This window comes from Amblyraja radiata, chromosome 38 (genome assembly GCF_010909765.2).
Source record: "Amblyraja radiata isolate CabotCenter1 chromosome 38, sAmbRad1.1.pri, whole genome shotgun sequence".
NCBI lineage: Eukaryota > Metazoa > Chordata > Chondrichthyes > Rajiformes > Rajidae > Amblyraja > Amblyraja radiata.
In genome coordinates this window covers 19234487-19258132 of record NC_045993.1, presented here as the reverse complement: position 1 = coordinate 19258132, position 23646 = coordinate 19234487, and the positions used below count along the sequence as shown (strand labels likewise).

General features: G+C 47.6%; 1 long non-coding RNA gene across 1 annotated transcript; it reads left to right on the top strand.

The window, feature by feature from the left end:
• The first annotated feature begins 7385 nt into the window (after nucleotides 1-7385).
• On the top strand, nucleotides 7386-23346 carry LOC116967001. The gene is made up of 3 exons (XR_004410113.1): nucleotides 7386-7395; nucleotides 7437-7440; nucleotides 23215-23346. It is a non-coding gene; the product is annotated as an uncharacterized LOC116967001 (long non-coding RNA).
• The last annotated feature ends 300 nt before the right edge of the window (nucleotides 23347-23646 follow it).

The window sequence follows — 23646 nt, the reverse complement described above, 5'->3', positions numbered from 1 at the left end:
ATCCTCCCTCTTAAAGAATTAAATGTAAATACAAAACCATTGACTAAATAAGGCATGCATAGTAAATGATAATAAGCTGGAGGAAAGTCAAACATAGCCTGGGTATTTTACTGTGGGCTGGCAAACACAATCAGCACATGTGCGATATAAACCATTTCCGTTCTTTGCCACCAGGGACAGAGTCGGTGGTATAATTGGTGGCAGAGATTGAAACGACATTCCTGGTGACGAAACAGGGGACTTTGGTGCACACGGATGAGGAGATGTCGTCATTGGCAAAGTAACCATTTCAGAAGCAGGTTGATGTGCTGGTACAGGCGGGCCGATGCCACCGGACGTGGATGGAAGTACACTTGCACGGTCAGGATATTACGGAGGTGGAGCTGGCTCAGTCTCAGGCAGGATATGTTGCCTATTACGTCAAGGTACCGCCATCAGTACTGACCAAGTATGAGAAATTCATAGGCAATTCCAGAAATCACACCGATATGATCATGACCTTTATCGGTTTGCAAATGAACCACCTACCCCTCGGTTAATGGTGGCAGCCGTCTGCTTGTTTTGTCATACCACTGTTTTTGATTGTCACGCTTTTGCTGCAGCCTGGACTGGACTTCCGATGGTGGGACCACCTGCGGGATTAATGCTTGATCTGCTACAGGCACTGCGGCTTGGGTCTGCCTTGACAATAAACATTGAGCAGGTGAACCCAAGATGGGGTGCGGGAGATGTTGCGCAGGTTCAGGTACACATTGGACTTAGCTCTGTGGGATTGTTCCATTAATTGTTTGGCACTCTTGACAGCCCGTTCAGCCAGTCCATTCAACTGAGGATATTCAGGGCTGCTGGTGATGTGGCGAAAACCCCAGCGTGCAGCAAACTCTTTGAAGTGCTGGCTGGTAAATTGTCTGCCGTTATCAGATAGCAGTCGACAAGGAGCTCCGTGGTCTGCAAAATGGCGAGCGAGTTTTAGAACTACCCCATGAGAAGTGGGGCTACTACAAAGGTACAAACGACATTTATTATCACATACACCAATTGGTGTAGTGAAATTTGTCTTGCCATTGCAGCACACAAGTAAAGATAAGACACATCATTAAAGAATTTAACAATAAACATAAAAACATCCCCCCACAATGGTTCCCCTTATGGGGGAAGGCATCAAAAGTCCAATCCCGTCCCCTGTTCACCCATAGTTGGGCCTATTGAGCCCTCCGCAGTCGCCGCTACGGCAGCCCGATGCTTCAGGCCCTCTCACCGGATGATGGAGCTCTGGCGTCGGGTGAACACTCTCAGCGGCTCGGAGTGTCCGCTTCCTCCCCGGAGATCGTGGCTCCCGTAGTCCACGGGCCGCGGCAGTCGGAGCTCCGACACTGGCGACCTCGGTGTGAGATCCCAGGCTCCACGGTGTTTAAAGCTCAGCGCCACCCACAGCCACAGCTCCTCGAATGTTGGAGTCGGCGGTCCCAGCACCCCGGAGCCCACCGCACGGCGACCCGGACAAGGCATCGCCCGCTCCACGATAGTGCCCCAGCGCTGTGCCGCTGCTGAAGCTGAAGTCCCGGCAGGAAAACGCGGCTCCAGTCTGTTGGTAGGCAGCGAGGAAGGGGCGAAAACACGACTCGGAGAAAATCCGCTTCTCCGACCAGGTAGGGACTGAGAAAAATAGTCTCCCCCTTTCCCCCCCACCCCCTACATAAAAGACTAGAAGACCTCCAAAACACTCACTAAAATTTTTTTTAAAGGGTGATAGGACTAAAAGGCCATTCTCACGTTGCGAGTTGACACAAGAGGTAACCCGAGTTAAACCTCGTGGTAATAACGTACGATTAGCGTACGGCATTCGTGGACGCAACGTAGTGCATCGTGGCGCTAACGGCAGATACTCGTGTAACTTGTCGACTCTTGCAAAAAAATCAAACATGTTTGAAATTTTCCACGCGTCAATTTTACTCTTGTGGTTAAGAATTGAAACATTTTAACTCATTGTAATAACGTAGTGGCCCGTGCGTTTACCTTAGTGTATCGTGAGTCTACCGTGGGAACTCTTTAACTCAGCGGGCAGGCAGCAGCAGATTGTGGATCCCTTCAGTTTCCCAGCGACAATCACCTGCCATAACGCGAGAGAGATCATGCACTGTTGTAGGTCTCCTTTGCACGTCGGTGTTTCTGTTTTTCTCCACTCATTGTTGGCCCTATCTGTCACCGCCCCCACCTACACCCCTCTGCTTCCCGGCCTTGTGTGTGACCCCTTTCCTCCCCAGCTCCCCGCCCTTTGAACTGGCGCGGGGGCTTTGCACTGTCTTCACGTCGGCGATGCCAACAGGCCGATGCCAGTCGCCCCAGGGAAGTCGCTCCCTTCAGTTTCCCAGGGGGTTGGGACGGGGCTGGAGTTGGGAGGGAAAGGTGGTGGTGGGGTGGGTGGGTTAGGTGAGCAGGAGAGTGGGGTTGTTTGCAGTTGCAGAGGGAGGGGGCAAGGGCGGTACAGTTCCCAGTCTCAGCTCCTGTACAGGGGGGTGGCTGGAGACGTCAGGACAAACGGGACACCGACCACAAGGCCCGCCAGGCCCACTGCAAGTAGGTATGCAGGGAAATGCTTGGAAGAAACACAAAAAAGTATGTTCTTTATGACGCAGTGTCAAAGTTCATCTCTTAAAAAGCAGATATCACCAATCAGCTTAAAGATAAACCATGGCAATCTTAAATCGATTCGTCAGACAGGTGTGGCAAGATCTACAATGAGCACAAATGTTGCTCAGTGCTTTACGGCCTCCACTCACAGAGCAAAGGAAAGTTAAATTAAATTACATTTCTTTATTTATATAGCACATTTTTAGTCAACTTGCATTGACACCAAAGTGCTTCACATAATTACATCCACACACACAGGCAAAGGTGAGTGAAGTGTCTTGCCCAAGGACACACACAGGCAAAGGTGGGTGAAGTGTCTTGCCCAAGGACACAACGACAGTATGCACTCCAAGCGGGATTCGAACCAGCTACCTTCCGGTTGCCAGCCGAACACTTAGCCCATTGTGCCATCTGTCGTCCCAGTTAGCGCACTTATACATTTTTCTTATCAGTAAAACACTCCTACTAAATCTGAATATGGCATCACTGAAAGATTCTATAGCCTTTCAGAATATAGGAAAAGCTGGGTCCAAATCAAGCTAATCCAATAACACGTTATTACCTATCTCTGGAGCATCAGCTATTTTGTTCAATCTTGGCTTCTTTATGGCCTTGAAAGAAGCACATATTATTACACAGGCTTCCATCTTAATGTCCTGATTAAAAAGACAACCTGTCCTCCATATTGTGTTCCATATAATTTGCAGTCATTCAGACTTGGCACCGAGCCATGCTTTTGTAGAGGAATGACATTTTGTAAACTATATTAGATTTGACTATTATTTAATTCCCTCCTTTTTATCAAACATGATAACATTCACGGTTCTTGGTAGGCACACACAACGGTCGCAAGCATTAGAACAATGATTAGCAGAATGATAGAGCCATAATGTATCACAGTACCCCAAAGTCCACCAAACCAAAGGAATGGCAACCAGTTCCCACTCTCTTCATTGACAACCATCCTGACGAAGCTTGTTGAGGGCCGATGGATCAGGTGACACCTATATGCGGTGTAATCCTTTCAGCTGATATTGGGGTTGTGCCATAAAGTTTGCACCTGTCTGAGGGTGTTGCCAGTCTCTTCCGAGAGCGTTGCACAGGTGTTCCCCCCCTCTCGGCATATGGTGGGGTTCACCACTTTGAGCGAGACGCCAGCGTATCCATGGGTTTGGACATCTTCTCCCAGTAGGTTTGGGTGGCCTGCTTCCACATCGACACGTAGAAGCGGCTGCTCGACTGGAAGCCAAAGACAAAGCCAGCGTAGATTGTGGTCTGTGTTGACGTAGAAGTTGCCACTGAAGTTGATGGAGTTGAACTCCTCAAATCCGACAGTAAAGCCAGGGTCAGAGTTGGTGGTCTGCAGTAACTCCCTGCCCTTGTTGCGCAATACCCAGTTTGGAACGATCTGCATCGTTCCCTTTGTCACTTCTTCCGGTCAGTCTCACTGATGGCGCTGTTCTCGGGGCACACGTCATAGATATCTGCGATGTTGTCAAAGTCGTCCTTGCAGGTGTCTCCTCTGCAGTCACCATCGGCATCGATCTGGTCAGGGTTGTGACCAAAATGGCAATTGTCCTTCTCATCAGAAATGCCATCATTGCCATCTTCATCAATGTCCTGATTGTCATCACACTGATTACCCACCAGGTCTGAGTCATCACCAGGATAGGGTTATGCATAATCTCTTTCAAGAGGTCCATCTGTTTCATAATGTTCAGCTTCTCCCTCTCGAGGTGCTTGGTCATACGATAGAGCTCAAAATGCTTCAAGAATTTTGATCAAATGTGGTTTGTCTTTCCGAAGTTGTAACCAAAGGCTTTGCACTTCCTCCTGATCTGTAAAGACGTTCTTTCTTCTGTATGGATCAGCTTTACATGGCGCCGCAGGTAGCGATCAATCAAAACCACCTTGTTACATCCTGGGTGGGGGCAAGGTCGTTCACGCACCTCTTCATGCAGCTCTTTATGTGTTTCCTAAGTCCGTCAACTCCTCTGTAAACAGCAAAGCAACCCTTTTACTAACAATGATACATGGTGGGGAAATCTTTCCTTTCCAAGTTTGACTTTGGTTTCCGGCGACGTTTTTGTCCAGATTGTTTCTTCACATCCTTAATATTGCACTTCTTAACTGGCTGGCTCCGGGGGTAGAAAGAGGACGCGCCGAGGATGCGTGGCCCAGGAGTTGAGGCTCACTTTTTCCCAAGCCACTCTATATATTCAGGATCTGAGCGCAAGTACATATCCTTCTTCAGTGGGTATTTCGATTTGTCCACATCCATCGACCGCAAAGTGGCTCCACTGTATGTACATGGCTGAAAGGCTGCTAACACTGGGACAGCAACATTATCACCCTCACCATTTTCAATCACTGTTCCATTCCCAGGTTAAAGGGTTATTGAACCATTCAGAACTTCCTCCATTGAGTCCTTATTTCTACTGGATGGGAACTGTCCCTCATTCAAAACAACGCTGCGACTTGAATGCATGCCCTGGATGTAACTGTGGCCCTCTGGACATCCCATACAGCACTGACTACTCCTCGATACTCTGCTGTTAAAACACTCTGTACATGTGGCTGAGATCCACAGCTGCTACCATGATGCTGAGCCGGTTGCTGCTACCATGATGCTGACCAAATTTTGAGACCCTGTGGGCTTGCAACCAAGACACCATCATTTAACATCTACTTAAAGTCACCAGACTTGCTGCTCATTACATTGACCAGAGCAGGGTTACAATTGTAGTATGGGACCAAGAGCCTACAATCACAGATAGCAGCAGTGCTGCACTTAAGCAACTGAATAGGCAGTTAGAAATTGGCAGTACACGCAATGCTTGCAACATCCTGTTAAACGGATAAATTAAAAATATTGGACAACTCAAAATAAAATTCAATAAACATCCAGGCACAGCCTCCTCTTGGAAAGCAACCATTAATGCAGATAACTCAGTAAGAAACCCATCCAGTCCAGATACTTTGCCTGTCAAAGCATGTAGCGATTGGTAATAACACATCAATTTTGTTCTCTACCCATGCACATATGAGACAAAAAAGTAACATGGATTTTCAGACAATAAGTGATCTGGACTTACCCAGGCCATCTGACTGGTGGGAATTAGAATTCTTACAAAGATACCTGAATTTTTTGGAATTCTTCTATATTCCACAGCAGGCCAACAGTCCTTTGTGCTGTACTGCCAAACTTATTGGAGTATTCAACAAGTATGTTGGAATATTCTTGTTGGAGATCTGAGGTGGGGACAATTCATGCCAAAGACTAGGTTCAGGAAAACTAAAACTTTTAGTTAAAATAGAACCCATTTAACAACAGTCCAAATGGACATTTGTTCAACACAACAATTTATTCTTGACCGATACAATGCCCACGTTGATCTTTCTTGTATTGATATGTGGTTGGGTGGTATAGGAATTTCAGTCGGGTGTATGATAACCATTACAAATGTTTGACCATTTGCAAAGTCTATACCAAGCTGGAATTAATGGTTATGTACAAGAGGAAAAGCCCAGATGCACCTTAAAAAGGTGACACTTTGTTTGCTAGTGTGCTCTTGTGTTTCATTGTTGCTGTCGGCATTGTCAAGTCAAGTCAAGTCAAGTCACATTTATTTATATAGCACATTTAAAAAAACAACTCTCGTTGGCCAAAGTGCTTTACATTTGTTATAAGAATAGCACAACAAAACAGACTACAAACATATATACATGTAGCCCTCACTCAGAGGATGTCAGGAAAGGCTTGGGAGTATAGATAAGTCTTTAGTCTTGACTTAAAAGAGTCGATGGAGGGGGCTTTTCTGATGGGAAAGGGGATGCTGTTCCACAGCCTAGGTGCTGCAACCGCAAAGGCGCGGTCGCCCCTGAGCTTATGCCTAGACCGTGGGATATTCAGCAACCCCAAGTCGGCCGATCTGAGGGGCCTGGAGGTGGAGTGGTGGGTGAGAAGACTTTTTATGTAGGTGGGGGCAAGCCCATTGAGGGCTTTGTAGACATGGAGGAGTATCTTGAAGTTTATACAGAACTGCACAGGGAGCCAGTGGAGATAGGCCAGGATCGGGGTGATGTGGTCCCTTTTTCGGGTGACCATCAGGAGTCTCGCTGCGGCGTTTTGGACCAGTTGCAGGCGGGACAGGGAAGATTGGCTGATGCCAGTGTAAAGGGAGTTGCAGTAATCTAGGCGGGAGGAGATGAATGTGTGGATGATCTTTTCCAGGTCATCAAACTGGAGGAATTTGTTTATTTTAGCTATCGTCCGAAGCTGAAAGAAGCTAGCTTTTACCACGGCATTGATTTGTTTGTCAAATTTCAGTGCTGAGTCAAATATCATGCCAAGGTTTTTGACGTGAGGTTTGAGTAGTGGGGTAAGGTTTCCAAGGCTGCCTGCTATCATTTTGATTGGGGGCCGGGAAGGATGACCTCAGACTTACTCTCGTTTAGTTGGAGGAAGTTCTGGACCATCCAACACTTTATATCCTCGAGGCAGTGGGTAAGGTTAAACAGATTAGATTGTTTTTTGGGCTTCAGGGGGAGATAGAGTTGGGTATCGTGTGCGTAGCAATGGAAGGAAATGCCGTGCCTTTCAATGACTTGGCCTAAGGGGAGCATATACAGGGAGAAGAGAATGGGGCCAAGGATGGAACCTTGTGAACCCCACAGCAGAGATTAGCTGGGGAGGAGAATGAGTTGCCTATGTTAGTCGAGAAACTCCTACCTTTGAGGTAGGAGATGAACCAGCTCAGGGCAGTGCCATCAATACCAACCCCATACCGGAGACGGTCAATTAGGATGGTGTGGTCGACAGTATCAAATGCTGCACTGAGTAGGTATGTTGCAAAGCCTACCTAAAGCGTCGCTGAAAATCTGTCGCTGCGGGTGTGCGCGATTTTGGCGCCGTTTAGAGGGGGGCGGGTCTAAAACGCGATTTTCTGTAGGCTGTTCAAATCGAAGATGTTCAGCCTAGTTGATTATTAACGAAACATCGCTGAAAGACCCCGTCGCAAAAGCTATTATTAGTTCTAAAGGCCTCGTATAATAGTTATAGTAGTTTAAAAATCAATCTCTAAACCCGCGTCCACCAGCAACTGCAGGGTCTCATAAAGCAAATAAAAGAAGGTAAGCTCTATATTTTTACATTAAAATGGGCTTCTAAAGATCCCTTTATACAAAATTTAATATTGCGAGGAGCTCATTTTGGGCCCATTATATCCCGCAGTATTTTTCTCGGCATTTGAGGGCACAAATCTACCGCAATGTGAACGTTCTAAACCAGCGCGTTCACAGGAGCCCACTAGAAAGCTGATTTAAATGGGCATTTATTTACAGCAATTGAACACTAAATTCCTTCCATTTGGTCTATAAATTAATGTAAATGAGATTTAAAAATTATGTTTTATTGTGAATTATTTGTGAATATTATTTGGACATTTAGGCTATTTAAAAATGTTAATCATTTATTAAGAAATGGATAGATGTTTAGATCTAGTAATTGAAGTCTGAAATTAGCTACAATTAGGTAACTAACTAATTATATGCTTTAATTTCAGGTCATCCAAGTAAGATTATTTATATTTGTTTCAGAATGCTTCAATCTATGATAACTGAAAATTTCATTCAGTTCTCTTAATCTTAAAGAAAGTTATGGGCTTTTGACTGTTCACGATCACAGCTTTTTTGTTATGTCCATAGAAAATCAATAGGGAACAAGATGCTCATTTCCCAGTATGAAAATGGCCATAACTTTTTAAATACTTAAGATATGAAAGTGAATTAGGTGTCAAATTAAACTTATTTTTATGCTTTATCTGATGGGATAAATTGCAGACTTGATTTTTAAAATCTCAAAATTTTGTAACATTGCTACATTGAGGTCAAAAAGGAGCTGGATTGCACAGTCGCCGGAGTCAACGGTGAGGAGTAGGTCATTGTGTACCTTAGCAAGGCAGACTCTGTGCTATGGTGAGCCCTGAAACCTGATTGGAAAGTTTCGGGATTGTTGCGGGAAATCAACTTTGAACCAATATAATGGAATTTGAATGTCCAGTACAAATTGTTTAAAATCAATCTGTTGTGAGATCCATCCTGTAAATGAGAGCTGATTTTTGTTCCACATGGATAAACAGGTGGACGCTGAATTTGAACGGTGTACCTTGATAAGAAACAAAACCATCCAATAGATTACTTCCTATTATTCTTGTCCAATTAATTTATGGCTGAGGATGTATGCAGTCTTGAAATTGAGAGTTTCTCTTCAACTCTTTCCAGTTCTAAATACCTTTGAATTTGCTTCCTGAAAAAAATGGTATTCTTTTGTTAGCAACAAGGAACACAGCAGAGCAGAGTTTGGGCGCTAGAGCTAGTTAGAACAGTTGCCGGCTCTGAAGCTTCGGATGTAGAGAAAGTAAAAACTTGGCAAGGTTTGTAGGGTAGGGTTGGAGAGCGCGGGGTAGAGGTTGGTAGGATTGTAGAGCGCGGGGTAGCCGACTTCCAGAATCACATCACTGGTTCTCGGTGGACACGGAATCGGTAGAGGCAAGTCTATTCAGGATGACCCCAGTTGCTAGTCACCCGCAGTTCGATGAATTTGTATGCTGCAGCATCTTTATTCTACAAAGCAAAAATAACAAGCATTTTATCATGAAAACGGTAGATGCTTTACAGAGGTATAAGATGAACATGAATCTCAAATGACAGCAGGAAATACTGGGAGCAACAGCTTTACTCCATGTAGCATCGTGGATGAGGAGAGAACATGCTTACTTACACAGGCTTGCTTTGTACTCCAGCATTTTGCATCTTTCCTCGGTAAACCAGCATCTGCAGGTTGTTGCTTCTACAATCTGTAATCTGGATTGGTTCAGCAAATTTCAAACTTGTAGATGCTTCATGTAGATCAGCCACTGATCCAGCTCTCCTCGGTTTCTCTATCTTTGCATCTGAAAACATGTTTATCCTTGAGCAGATTGCATGAATGGTCAATTAAAAAAAGTATCTCTGCACGCCTGCTGCCTGACCCGGGTATTTCTAGCATTGTATTTCAGTCCTCCATCACCTGCAGTTTTGCAATTTTCTATTTTTAACGACATTTGTTTCAGTCTTCTTCTTGTGTATGGCGTGTACAGTCTAAAGTTGTAGGACAACTTGTTCTATTTGATTTTATTTGATTGTGCACGCCAGGTTGATTGCATTCGTCGAAACAGGGCGGACCACGTGAAGGTTGCAATCTTCAACCCCTGTTACAGTCAATACGATATTTGCGATAGAGTCTGGAAAAAGGTCTCGACCTGAAACGCTTCCCATTCCTTCTCTCCAAATATGCTGCCTGTCCCACTGTTGAATTGTCATAACTCACACACAGTGATTAGGACCCAAAGACTGCATTAAAAAAGCATTAGCAATGCTGCATTGGTAACTTCATCTTAACATACAGCTCAAGACTGGGAGAGAAAGGGAAAAGGGCTTCTGTTAAATCTATGGGCGGAGCAACACAATGACTCATAGCATGAGTGACACTGATCTACATCCTCCCTCTTAAAGAATTAAATGTAAATACAAAACCATTGACTAAATAAGGCATGCATAGTAAATGATAATAAGCTGGAGGAAAGTCAAACATAGCCTGGGTATTTTACTGTGGGCTGGCAAACACAATCAGCACATGTGCGATATAAACCATTTCCGTTCTTTGCCACCAGGGACAGAGTCGGTGGTATAATTGGTGGCAGAGATTGAAACGACATTCCTGGTGACGAAACAGGGGACTTTGGTGCACACGGATGAGGAGATGTCGTCATTGGCAAAGTAACCATTTCAGAAGCAGGTTGATGTGCTGGTACAGGCGGGCCGATGCCACCGGACGTGGATGGAAGTACACTTGCACGGTCAGGATATTACGGAGGTGGAGCTGGCTCAGTCTCAGGCAGGATATGTTGCCTATTACGTCAAGGTACCGCCATCAGTACTGACCAAGTATGAGAAATTCATAGGCAATTCCAGAAATCACACCGATATGATCATGACCTTTATCGGTTTGCAAATGAACCACCTACCCCTCGGTTAATGGTGGCAGCCGTCTGCTTGTTTTGTCATACCACTGTTTTTGATTGTCACGCTTTTGCTGCAGCCTGGACTGGACTTCCGATGGTGGGACCACCTGCGGGATTAATGCTTGATCTGCTACAGGCACTGCGGCTTGGGTCTGCCTTGACAATAAACATTGAGCAGGTGAACCCAAGATGGGGTGCGGGAGATGTTGCGCAGGTTCAGGTACACATTGGACTTAGCTCTGTGGGATTGTTCCATTAATTGTTTGGCACTCTTGACAGCCCGTTCAGCCAGTCCATTCAACTGAGGATATTCAGGGCTGCTGGTGATGTGGCGAAAACCCCAGCGTGCAGCAAACTCTTTGAAGTGCTGGCTGGTAAATTGTCTGCCGTTATCAGATAGCAGTCGACAAGGAGCTCCGTGGTCTGCAAAATGGCGAGCGAGTTTTAGAACTACCCCATGAGAAGTGGGGCTACTACAAAGGTACAAACGACATTTATTATCACATACACCAATTGGTGTAGTGAAATTTGTCTTGCCATTGCAGCACACAAATAAAGATAAGACACATCATTAAAGAATTTAACAATAAACATAAAAACATCCCCCCACAATGGTTCCCCTTATGGGGGAAGGCATCAAAAGTCCAATCCCGTCCCCTGTTCACCCATAGTTGGGCCTATTGAGCCCTCCGCAGTCGCCGCTACGGCAGCCCGATGCTTCAGGCCCTCTCACCGGATGATGGAGCTCTGGCGTCGGGTGAACACTCTCAGCGGCTCAGAGTGTCCGCTTCCTCCCCGGAGATCGTGGCTCCCGTAGTCCACGGGCCGCGGCAGTCGGAGCTCCGACACTGGCGACCTCGGTGTGAGATCCCAGGCTCCACGGTGTTTAAAGCTCAGCGCCACCCACAGCCACAGCTCCTCGAATGTTGGAGTCGGCGGTCCCAGCACCCCGGAGCCCACCGCACGGCGACCCGGACAAGGCATCGCCCGCTCCACGATAGTGCCCCAGCGCTGTGCCGCTGCTGAAGCTGAAGTCCCGGCAGGAAAACGCGGCTCCAGTCTGTTGGTAGGCAGCGAGGAAGGGGCGAAAACACGACTCGGAGAAAATCCGCTTCTCCGACCAGGTAGGGACTGAGAAAAATAGTCTCCCCCTTTCCCCCCCACCCCCTACATAAAAGACTAGAAGACCTCCAAAACACTCACTAAAATTTTTTTTAAAGGGTGATAGGACTAAAAGGCCATTCTCACGTTGCGAGTTGACACAAGAGGTAACCCGAGTTAAACCTCGTGGTAATAACGTACGATTAGCGTACGGCATTCGTGGACGCAACGTAGTGCATCGTGGCGCTAACGGCAGATACTCGTGTAACTTGTCGACTCTTGCAAAAAAATCAAACATGTTTGAAATTTTCCACGCGTCAATTTTACTCTTGTGGTTAAGAATTGAAACATTTTAACTCATTGTAATAACGTAGTGGCCCGTGCGTTTACCTTAGTGTATCGTGAGTCTACCGTGGGAACTCTTTAACTCAGCGGGCAGGCAGCAGCAGATTGTGGATCCCTTCAGTTTCCCAGCGACAATCACCTGCCATAACGCGAGAGAGATCATGCACTGTTGTAGGTCTCCTTTGCACGTCGGTGTTTCTGTTTTTCTCCACTCATTGTTGGCCCTATCTGTCACCGCCCCCACCTACACCCCTCTGCTTCCCGGCCTTGTGTGTGACCCCTTTCCTCCCCAGCTCCCCGCCCTTTGAACTGGCGCGGGGGCTTTGCACTGTCTTCACGTCGGCGATGCCAACAGGCCGATGCCAGTCGCCCCAGGGAAGTCGCTCCCTTCAGTTTCCCAGGGGGTTGGGACGGGGCTGGAGTTGGGAGGGAAAGGTGGTGGTGGGGTGGGTGGGTTAGGTGAGCAGGAGAGTGGGGTTGTTTGCAGTTGCAGAGGGAGGGGGCAAGGGCGGTACAGTTCCCAGTCTCAGCTCCTGTACAGGGGGGTGGCTGGAGACGTCAGGACCAACGGGACACCGACCACAAGGCCCACCAGGCCCACTGCAAGTAGGTATGTTGCAAAACGTACCCGAAGCGTCGCTGAAAATCTGTCCCAGCCCGTGTGCGCGATTTTGGCGCCGTTTAGAGGGGGGCGGGTTTAAAACGCGATTTCCCCTAGGCTCTTCAAATCGAGGTTTTTCAGCCTAGTTAATTATTAACGAAAAATCGCTGGAAGATTCCCTCGCTTGAGCTATTATTAGTTTTAAGGGCGTTATTTAATTGTTATAGTAGGTTAAAAATTAACCTCTGAACCCCCGACCGCCGACAACGGGCCAGATTTCATACAGGGGAAAACGGAAGGTAGGCTGTTTATTTTTACGTTAAAAAGGGTTTCTTAAGATGCCTTTATACAATGTTTAATGTTGCGAGTAGCTCATTTTGGGCCCATTATACCCCGCAGTATTTTTCTGGGCATTTGAGGGTACAAATCTACCGCAATGTGAACGTTCTAAACCAGCGCGTTCACAGGATCCCACTAGAAAGCTGATTTAAATGGACTTTAATTTACAGCAATTAAACACTAAATTCCTTCCATTTGGCCTATAAATTAATGTAAATGAGATTTAAAAATCATGTTTTATTGTGAATTATTTGTGAATATTATTTGGACACTTTGGCTATTTAAAAATGTTAATCATTTATTAAGAAATGGATAGATGTTTAGATCTAGTAATTGAAGTTTGGAATTAGCTACAATTGGGTAACTAACTAATTATATGCTTTAATTTCAGGTCATCCAAGTAAGATTATTTTATATTTGTTTCACGATCACAGCTTTTTTGTTATGTCCATAGAAAATCAATAGGGAACAAGATGCTAATTTCCGAGTATGAAAATGGCCATAACTTTTTCAATAATGGAGATATGAAAGTGAATTAGGTGTCAAATTAAACTTATTTTTATGCTTTATCTGATGGGATAAATTGCAGACTTGATTTTTAAAATCTCAAAATGTTGTAACATTGCTACTGCAAGCACGGAGATCCCAGAGACCCACAGCCAGCAGCAACTCCAGCCCAGCCCCGCTCCAACTCCAGAGGAACACGCTCTCCGTAGGGGCAGAAGCTGATGGTGTGTAAGGTACGTCTTGTTCTTGGGTTGGTGGATGAGGGGGCGCAGCTCGGGCTGTGGGCGAACTGCCACTTGTCGCCTTAGCGGCCCATCGGGGAGCGGATTCCTCTGGAGTTGGAGCGGGGCTGGGCTGGAGTTGCTGCTGGCTGTGGGTCTCTGGGTTCTCCGTGCTTGCAGTGGGCCTGGGGGTCGGTGTCCCGTTGGTCCTGACGTCTCCAGCCACCCCCCTGGACAGGAGCTGAGACTGGGAACTGTACCGCCCTTGCCCCCTCCCTCTGCAACTGCAAACAACCCCACTCTCCTGCTCACCTAACCCACACATCCCCCCACCCCCCACCTTTCCCTCCGAACTCCAGTCCCGTCCCGACCCCCTGGGAAACTGAAGGGAGCGACTGCCACGGTGCGACTGGCATCGAGCTGCTGGCATAGTCGATGTGAAGGCAGTGCAAAGCCCCCGCGCCGGTGCAATGGGCGGGGAGCTGGAGAGGGGACGGAAGGGGTAACACACGTGGCCGAGAAGCAGAGGGGTGTAGGTAGGGGTGGTGATAGATAGGGCCAACAATGAGTGGAGAAAGACAGAAACTCCGACGTGCAAAGGAGACCTACAACAGTGCATGATCTCTCTCGCGTAATGGCAGGTGATTGTCGCCTGCCCGCTGTTTCTGACGCTAAAGCCTTGGGATCGTTGCCCTTCGTGTTGGCGTGGAGGGGGAGGGGAGTATTGTGCTGTTTGGTCACCCCCTGCTATCCTAGGGACAGGGAGACACAGCGGCTTTTGAGACTGGTGGGCAATCACTTCCAAAGTTCTGCCCACACAGTCAGTACACCTATCCAACACTTGTCTCCCGCACTAAGATCACCTCGCAGAGAATGATCCCAGCCTAACCCAAGAGCCATGTCACCCCAGACAGATTAATGACGCCCCCCCCCCCCCCCCCCCCAACCTCTCTCCATCTCAACTCACGCCTGGGCACCGAAGCAACTCAGGAGCGAACCCTGAGCTCCGTCTCACAACAATCTGATGTGCACATCCGTCCACATTCAAAGATTTAATCTCCCGTCTCCCCGCGGTGTGTAGACATGGCAGTAAATTAAATTAAAACATATCAAACCTGTGTGTTTCAAACAAATCATAAGTATAACTGCTCTGGCACTGGATGGTGCGCATTTTCCCTTTGTAGGTCACATCAATAGATGCGGCCGCGCTGAATTCTATCTTTAAAACAAAGCCACAGGATGGAGAGGTCTTCTTTAACACTGTTGCTTATTAAAACATAACACTGTTGCTTATTAAACCAAACCTTAAATCAGGATTGGCTCAAGAGTAATTCGGGAGATGAACTTGGAACATCGCAGAAATGACAAGTAAACGGCAAACTTGTCATACCCGTGGGAACTCAGTTAAACTCTTGATCATACACTTGCAATCTCGTACACAACCACGAGTCTTTCACTCGGGGTACCTCTTGTCTCAACTCGCAACGTGAGAATGGCCTATAACAGCTGCTGGCAGGGCAGCCATACTCGACGGTGCCCTCTGAGAAGATCGATGTCAAACCAGCCAGAATACGAGCCGACAAGAACCAGGTACTGCTTGCCATGCCACTCAAGTATGTCAGTTGCCACTGTAGACCACGGGAGGGCAGGAGCCGGGTGTGAGAGAAGTGGCTGCTTTTGTTGATGAGGTGCCAAAGTGTTACACACTGCACAGGATGCCACATTCTCGAGAATGTATTCAGACATACCAGGCCAGTAAAACATGTGTTTTGCTCGTAGGACAGTTGCTTCAGCGCCTGAGTGCCCTGCATGGACAGCGTTAAAAACTTGCTGTGTAAAGAAGCAGAGACTGCAACCTTGTGGCCTTTTACGATAATACCATCTTGTAGTACTAGCTTATCATGGACGGCAAACAATGGCCGAACTGGAAGTGGTACATTGTAATGCTTGTCAGGTCAGCCACGCTTAATGATGGAGGTGAGCGACTGTAAGGTATTGTCAGCAGCAGTATCGGCAACCAGGTCCTCCACACAGGATGTGGGAATAAAAGACACAGTCACTAATACAATGTCGTCATCCAGTGAGGCCGGACCCTCACAGGTCTTTCGGGGAGCATGTGAGAGGGTGTCAGCCAGGTGCATATCCTTACCACGTTTGTAGGTCAGAACAATGTCATACTTTTGAGGTTGAAGCAACATCCGTTGAAGGCGTCCTGGAGAGGCCTGAAGCGGTTTGTTAAAGATGCTGACCAGGGGTTGGTGGTCAGTTTCAATCGTGACCATATGTCCGAAGATAAGGTCATTAAACTTCTTGCAGGCGAAAACGACTGCTAGCAGCTCCTTTTCAATTTGGGCGTACCGTTGTTCTGTGTCAGTCATGGTGCGCGAGGCATAGGCGACAGGCTTACTGCCGCTACCGTCATCTTGAAGACATGCTGCGCCTAGTCCGTGTTGTGAAGTGTAACAAGTCAGTGTGACCGGTGGTTTAGGATTTTAAAAAAGCGTGAGTGGGGGCACAAGACATTTGTAGCTTAAGAGTGTCAAACGCCCTCTGCTGTTGCTCGTGCCAGGCCCAAACAGTGCCTTTGTGGGTAAGATGGCGCAGCGGGGCTCATATTTCACTGAAGTTCGGAATAAATTTACTCAGGTAGTTTACCATGCCAAGGAATTTCTGCAGACTAAGCACGTCTGTGGGTTCTGCTAACTCGTTGAGAGCAATGGTTTTTGCCGGATCATTTTTTTAGGCCGTCTTTAGTGAACACATGGCCTATGTAGTTCACCTCACTTACTCTGAATTAGTCACGCTTAATGACGGAGGTGAGCGGCTGTAAGGTAACTTGCCCAGCTTGTCGTCAAACAAATGTTTGCATATTGTCAGGATTTGTTGAGTAAAGTCACATGTTGTAGTCAGATGACCACCAGAAGCACTGAAAGTGGCCAGTCCCAGGTCATGACAAGCTTTGAACCCAACAGTTATGGCACATTTTCACAAACAATATAGAAACTCAGGCTGTGGACACGTGAGTCAAGACAGCATCGTAACTCGACTTGACCGATAGGGTGCACTGGACCTCCTGCAAATGGAAGAAGGGAGGTAGCCATAGGATTGATCGTCTCTATTTTTCATATTTTTTTCAATTCAGTTAAAGACATCACATTACACCGAGCACCTGTGTCGATACTTGGAAAAAACTCTTGCCATTAATGAGCAAAGCAACCCTGGGATCTTGATGTTTATGAGGCAAGTGAGACAGGGAATGTACATCCATATCAAGATCCTCGTTAGCGGACAGCAAGTCTGTGGAAGCTGTTTGAAAGCGCTCAGAGACCATGTTCCCATGTCGAGTGAATTGACTGATTGCCTTGTTTGAACTCTGTTGCTACGCAAATGGCAGTATCGGAAAAGAAGTCACAAATAAGCTGGGCAATGGTCACGAACAGCAACATGCGAACCCCCACAATTAAAACAATTGTCTATGAGTTTAACGACAGACCTGTGTGACACTGACCTACACCCACTGAGTTGCTCCTGCATTTTGTGTTCAACTTCTGTGTAAAGCATCTGCAGCATCAGCATTTCCTTCTTACACAATGCGCTGTTTGCAAATCACAAACTCCTGACATACTTGCCAAACATATTTAATCTTCAGGAAAATACACATGTGAGAGAACTTACTGACAGTCCATCTGATCCCTTGGGTCAGATCTTACAGCCAAGACCCATGAGCATTACTGAAGGGGGCTGCAAATCTGTTCAGTTGAGAAGGGTTCAGCTGCAAGCAAAATTGGGGGAAGGGGGGTTGGACAAGAATCTACAATAGGGCCTCCATTGTAAGTCTTATTGCAGGAACAAGGATGGCTGGGGTTAGATCTTGGGGATCAAGAGGCCAGTACAGGGCCTACCTTAGGTTCCAACCAGTGTTGCATTGTGAAGGTAGAAATAAATTGTGGAGAACAATACATCCAGAAGGAGCTCGGGAAATTAGCATTAGTAAAACAAAAAAGCATTGGGGGAAATAAAGTAACTAAAGATGATAAATCCCCGTGGCTGGACAAACTGCATCTTAATATTTTGAAAGATGGCTATAGCAACAGTGGTTGTCATCTTTCAAAATTCCATAAATTGTAGAAATTTTCCCACAAAACAGGTAGCAAATTCCAGAAAGGAGAGAGATTAAAAAAATGGAAAGTTACAGATCTGCCTTTTAGAGTTATGGGAAATAATGCAATCTATTAATACAGAAGTAGTAACATGATGCTTCAAATAGATACGCTGGGTAGGGTCAAGATTGATTTTCATTCAATGACAAATGTTTGACAAATCCATTCAAGGGTTTTTTAAGGTTTAACTAGCAGGAGTAAGATGGTGTGTATTTAGACTTTCAGAAAGTGTCCAACTAAGTCCCATTTATAATTTGGCCGAAGGGATCAAATTGTATGGAAGTTTGCTAACCAAAGCAGGGTGGCTGTGTAAGCAGAACAGGATTAGGAAAGGCTTCTTTGGATAATAACAGGTTAAATGAATGAACAGGGACATGCAGATGAAATATCATGCAGAAAACTGGTCGGAAGAAACACAAAAAAGTATGTTCTTTATGATGCAGTATCCTGGGCATGATCAACTTGGTTGAACGTCTGTGGCAATGCCCCAAAAGAAGAAAGAACGACAACACCATGCAAAGACCAATGCGGAGACCACATCAGATGCGCATCACAGTAAATGCTGCAGTTTCCAGAGTAAAAGGGATTTCAAGACACTGCATGAAAACAGCACCGTGCCAACATTTCAAGCTTTGGTTGCCTTCACGGGAGTTCATCCCCATTCACTCACTGGTGGCTCCTGGATCATGTGATTGATCCAGTGTTTCCACTTTGAAGGAAATTACCCGAAATTCGGGAAATTCTGGTTGTCTTCGGATAATTTTAGGGAAATTAAATAATTTGGGGAAATCTGGCCAGCGGGTGATTTGGGGGGGGGGGGGGGGGGGGGGGGGGGGGGGGGGGGATATTTGCGACCATCCATGCCTGCGCAGTTGGGGTGGCTGGTGACGCGGTAGGGATGCAAAATAACTCCGTCTTTCTGCACGTGCGCAGTGGGCCCGGGCGGGATCAGATCGCCGCCATTTTCACTGCAGACATCGCGTCGATGCCTTGTCTCGGTGAGTCCGGCTGTGGAATATTGCGTTGAGGGGGGGGGGGGGGGGGAGTCTGTTTGTTTTTTTGTCAGAGGTGTCAAGCTTCTCCGGGCCCACGGTGTCTGCCCGCCCGGTCCATCACCTCCATCCGAGGCGTCGGAGCCTTGCCGCCGGTCAGCCTGGCAACCAGGGAGTGGTTCCTTTGGTAGAGGGGATACCGTTCTCCGGTCGCGGGGCGGCAGCGGGAACGACTGACTCTGAACCCAGTCCTACCGCAACCCGACACCACGCCTCATCCCCAGCCACGGGCCCTGAGAGGGAGGGAGGGGAAGGGAGAGAGGGAGGGGAGCGGAGGGGTTGGATGAGAGAGAGGTGGGGAAGGGGTGTGGGAGAGAGGGAGAGGGGGATACAGTGGGGAAGGGAGAATGGGTAGGAGGAAGGGAGGGGTAGTGGAGAAAGAGCGAGAAGGGGGAGGGAGGGGGGAGGAGAGAAGGAGGGGAGGGAGGAAATGAGAGATGGAGGGGGAGGGAACAGGGAGAGAGAGAGGGATGGTTGAGGGAGGGGAGGGAGGAGAGAGGGTGGGGAGGGAACAGGGAGAGAGAGATGGTAGAGGGAGGGGGAAGGAGGACAGGGGAGAGGGGGGAGCCGTCACAACCCAGTAGTTTCGGTCGAGGCTAATTAGAGGCTGTACGGCAACACACATTTCACTACCTTAATTGGTGCATGTGACAAATAAATAATTTGATTGATTGTTGTACTGAGTTTGTGACACTGTATTCCAGTGCACTGCATTGAACACACAATATGCACAGCATGCAGGCTAGGCTACATCATATATGTGAACAGTGCATAATGCCTTGCATAATATTGTACAAGTGAGTAACAGAAGTAGGCAGATACGGTGTAGTTACATAGATCTGTTTTGCCATGTTCTTCTTTGTGTTGTTAATGTGTGCCCGTGAAAGAAAAAACAACAACAAATAGCACGCAGGAAGTATTTTTGAAAATTTCAGAAATACCATCAAATTCCAGGAAATTTAGGTTTCTATCCGAAGAAAAAATGTTTTGAGGTGTGGAAGCACTGGATTGACCTTTGTGACCTTGATCTCCATTACTGGAATTAGTCAGGTTGGCATTCTATAAAGCCTTTGCCGGAAGCAAATATGTTTTAAGTGAGAAAAGGGCGGCACGGAGGGGCAGCGGTAGAGTTGCTGCCTTACATTTCTGGGTTCCAGAGTTTGTACATTCTCCCTGTGGATTTTCTCTGAGATCTTCGGTTTCCTTCCACACCAAATACAGGTTTGTGGGTTAATTGGCTTGGTATAAATGTAAATTATCCCTCCTGTGTGTCTTGTGAGTCTGTGGAATTCTCTGCCTCAGAGGGCGGTGGAGGCCGCTTCTATGGAAACTTTCAAGAGAGATCTAGATAGGGCTCTTGAAGATTGCTGAATCAGGGGATATGAGGAGAAGGCAGGAACGGGGTACTAATGATAATATGGGCCAAATAAAATATGTCACAAAATGGAGAATCTCAGTATTAGCAAAGCCTGCTTGTCCTCTTTCTGTGAAAGGTTGCAAGCTGTGAGTCATGGCTCCAAGGAGTCTGGACCCTAGATGGAAGTTGAGGATAAGGTGAGGTCCAGATGTCCTTGATTTTTAATGAACTTCTGCTGTTGGAATAACTTAAGTCACACACCCTAATTAAGATCCAAATACTTTATTAACGTTACAGCATAGGTAACTTAATCTTAGCACGTTAGTCTAAAATTGAGAGAGCAAGGGCAGGGAGGCGTTCAGTTAAACTAGTGGGCGGGGCGACAAAGTATGACTCATAACGTGAGTCACTGATCTACAATTTTGTTAATATGTATGAGGGTTTTACAGAAGAGCTAAGAGGTGTTGCAAATACATGATTGGGGACGGGGGGGGGGGGGGGGGGGGGATTTGTAAAGTACTGTTAATTTTGTTGTAGAGTGTTTGTGCTGTTATCTTGCGATTGGTTAAAGTGTGAATACCTGTTCAAATAGTTTATACTACCTGGATAAATGTTTCTATACTTTTGTAAACTGTCTTCCTGCTAGAACTTTTTGTAGAAACAATATAATGCGGTGGACAAAAGTGCTGGAGAAACTCAGCGGGTGCAGCAGCATCTATGGAGCGAAGGAAATAGGCAACGTTTTGGGAATTGGAGAAGTCAATGTTCATGCCGCTAGGGTGCAAACTGCTGAAGCGGAATATGACATGCTGCTCCTCCAATTTCTGGTGGTGCTCACTCTGGCCATGGAGGAGTCCCAGGACAGAAAGGTTGGATTCGGAATGGGAGGGGGAGTTGAAGTGCTGAGCCACAGGGAGATCAGGTTGGTTAATGTGGACCGAGCGGAGGTGTTAGACGAAACGATCGCCAAGCCTACGATGTAGATCACCTGACATCTAGACCAGCGGATGCAATAGATGAGGTTGGAGGAGGTGCAGGTGAACCTCTGTCGCACCTGGAACAACTGCTTGGGTCCTTGAATGGAGTCGAGGGGGGAGGTAAAGTGACAAGTGTAGCATCTCTTGCGGTTGCAAGGGAAAGTGCCCGGGGAGGGGGTGGTGCGGGAGTGACCAGGGAGTTACGGAGGGAGCGCTCTTTGCGGAAAGCAGACGGGGGGAGATGGGAAGATGTGGCGAGTGGTGGGGTCACGGTGGAGTTGGCGAAAATGACGGAGGACTATTTGTTGTATGTGACGGCTAGTGGGGTGAAAGGTGAGGACTAGAGGGACTCTGCGCTTGTTGCGAGTGGGGGGTTGGAGAGAGAGAGCAATGTTACGGGGTATTGAAGAGACCCTAGTGAGAGCCTCATCTATAGTAGGGGAGGGGAAACCCCGTTCCCTGAAGAATGAGGATATTTCCGATGCCCAGGTGTGGAACAACTCATCCTGGGAGCAGATGGAGGAATTGGGAGGGGGGGGGGGTGGAGTCCTTACAGGAAGCAGGGTGAGAATAAGTGTAGTCTAGATAGCAATGGGAGTCAGTGGGTTTATAGTGGATATCGGTCAGAAGTCTATCACCTGCGATAGTGAGTTCAAGAAATGGTAGGGAAGTGTCGGAAATGGTCCAGGTGTATTTGAGTGCCGGATGGAAGTTAGTGGTGAAGCGGATGAAGTCAGTGAGTTGTGTGTGGGTGCAGGAGATAGCACCAATGCAATCGGCGATGTAGCGGTCAGGGATGGGGCTCGGGTACATCTCGAACAAGTATTGTTCGACGTACCCTACAAAGAGGCAGGCATAGCTGGGGCCCATGCACATGCCCATAGCTACGCCTTGTATTTGGAGGAAATGGGAGGAGTCAAACGTTATTAAGGGTAAGGACCAGCTCCGTTAGGCAGAGGAGAGTGTCGGTTGATGGGGATTGGTTGATTCTCCGGTCGAGGAAGAACCGGAGGGCTTTGAGACCCTCCTGGTGGATGATGGATGTGTAGAGTGACTGGACATCCATGGTGAAGATGAGGGGATGGGGGCCTAGAGAATGGAATGCCTGGAGACGACGGAGAGTGTCTGAGGTGAATTGAACATGGTAGGGAGGGATTTAACCAGGAGGGATAGGATGGAGTCGAGGTATGTGGAAATAAGTTAGCTAGGGCACGAACAGGCTGAGACAATGGGTCTACCAGGACAGTCAGGTTTGTGGATTTTGGGGAGAAGGTAAAATCGGGCCGTGCGGGGCTGGGGAACGATGAGGTTGGAGGCTTGGGAGGGCAGGAAGCCAGAGTTGATTAGGCCAGTGATGGTGCTAGAGATAGTAGCCTGGTGCTCGTCTGTGGGGTCATGGTCCAGGGATAAGTAGGAGGAGGTGTCAGAGAGTTGGCGCGAGGCCTCAGCTTTGTAGAGATCAATGCGCCAGACTACCACGGCACCTCACTTGTCGGCGGGTTTGATAACCCAGTATGGGTTGCGGAGTGAGTTGATGGTTATACGTTCAGGGGGGAAGAGGTTAGAGTGAGACAGGGGAGTGGAGATGTTGAGGCAGTTGATGTCCTGCCAGCAGTTTTGAATAAAAAGGTCTTAAACCAGAAGATGGCCATGAGGGGGTGGGTCCAAGAGGAGGGGGTCCGTTGGAAACAGGAGAAGGGATCAGCAATGGGGGGCGAGGACTCCTTCCCTTGGAAGTACGCTGTGAGGCGGAGGCGACGGTAGAAGAGCTCCAAGTCTTGGTGGGCGCGGAACTGATTGAGGTGGGACAAACGCAAGGCATCTGCTGAGGACAGACCATTCGTTGTCAGAGAAGGGGAGGTCAGGGGCGATGGTGAACACATGGCATGGATGGGGGTTGGGGCCGGAGGAAGGCAGGTGAGTGGACGGAGGCCGAGGCGATGTCTGGTGGAGGGGTGGTGGGTGGTCAGGGAGGAGGGGGGTATGAGGACTGTAGTGTGGGTGGGGAAGAGCTGGGGTCACATGGTTTGAGGGGGATGGGGAAGACCCAGTGGAACAGCCACTGAGGTTACCAGGGTAATGGGGACTAGCACTAGGACCCAGCGCAGTCAAACCCGGGGGAGTGGGAATTTGCAGTGTGGAAGCTTCAGGCCTGGTGCCGAGTCCAGGCTGCAGGTAAGGCGACGGCAGCGGGCTGCTGGAGGGCGGGTATTTTGTGATTGGGTTAGGGAACTGTCAATAACTATTATGTTATCTATATTTGTGATTGGTTTGTAGGGGCTGCTCCCCTCA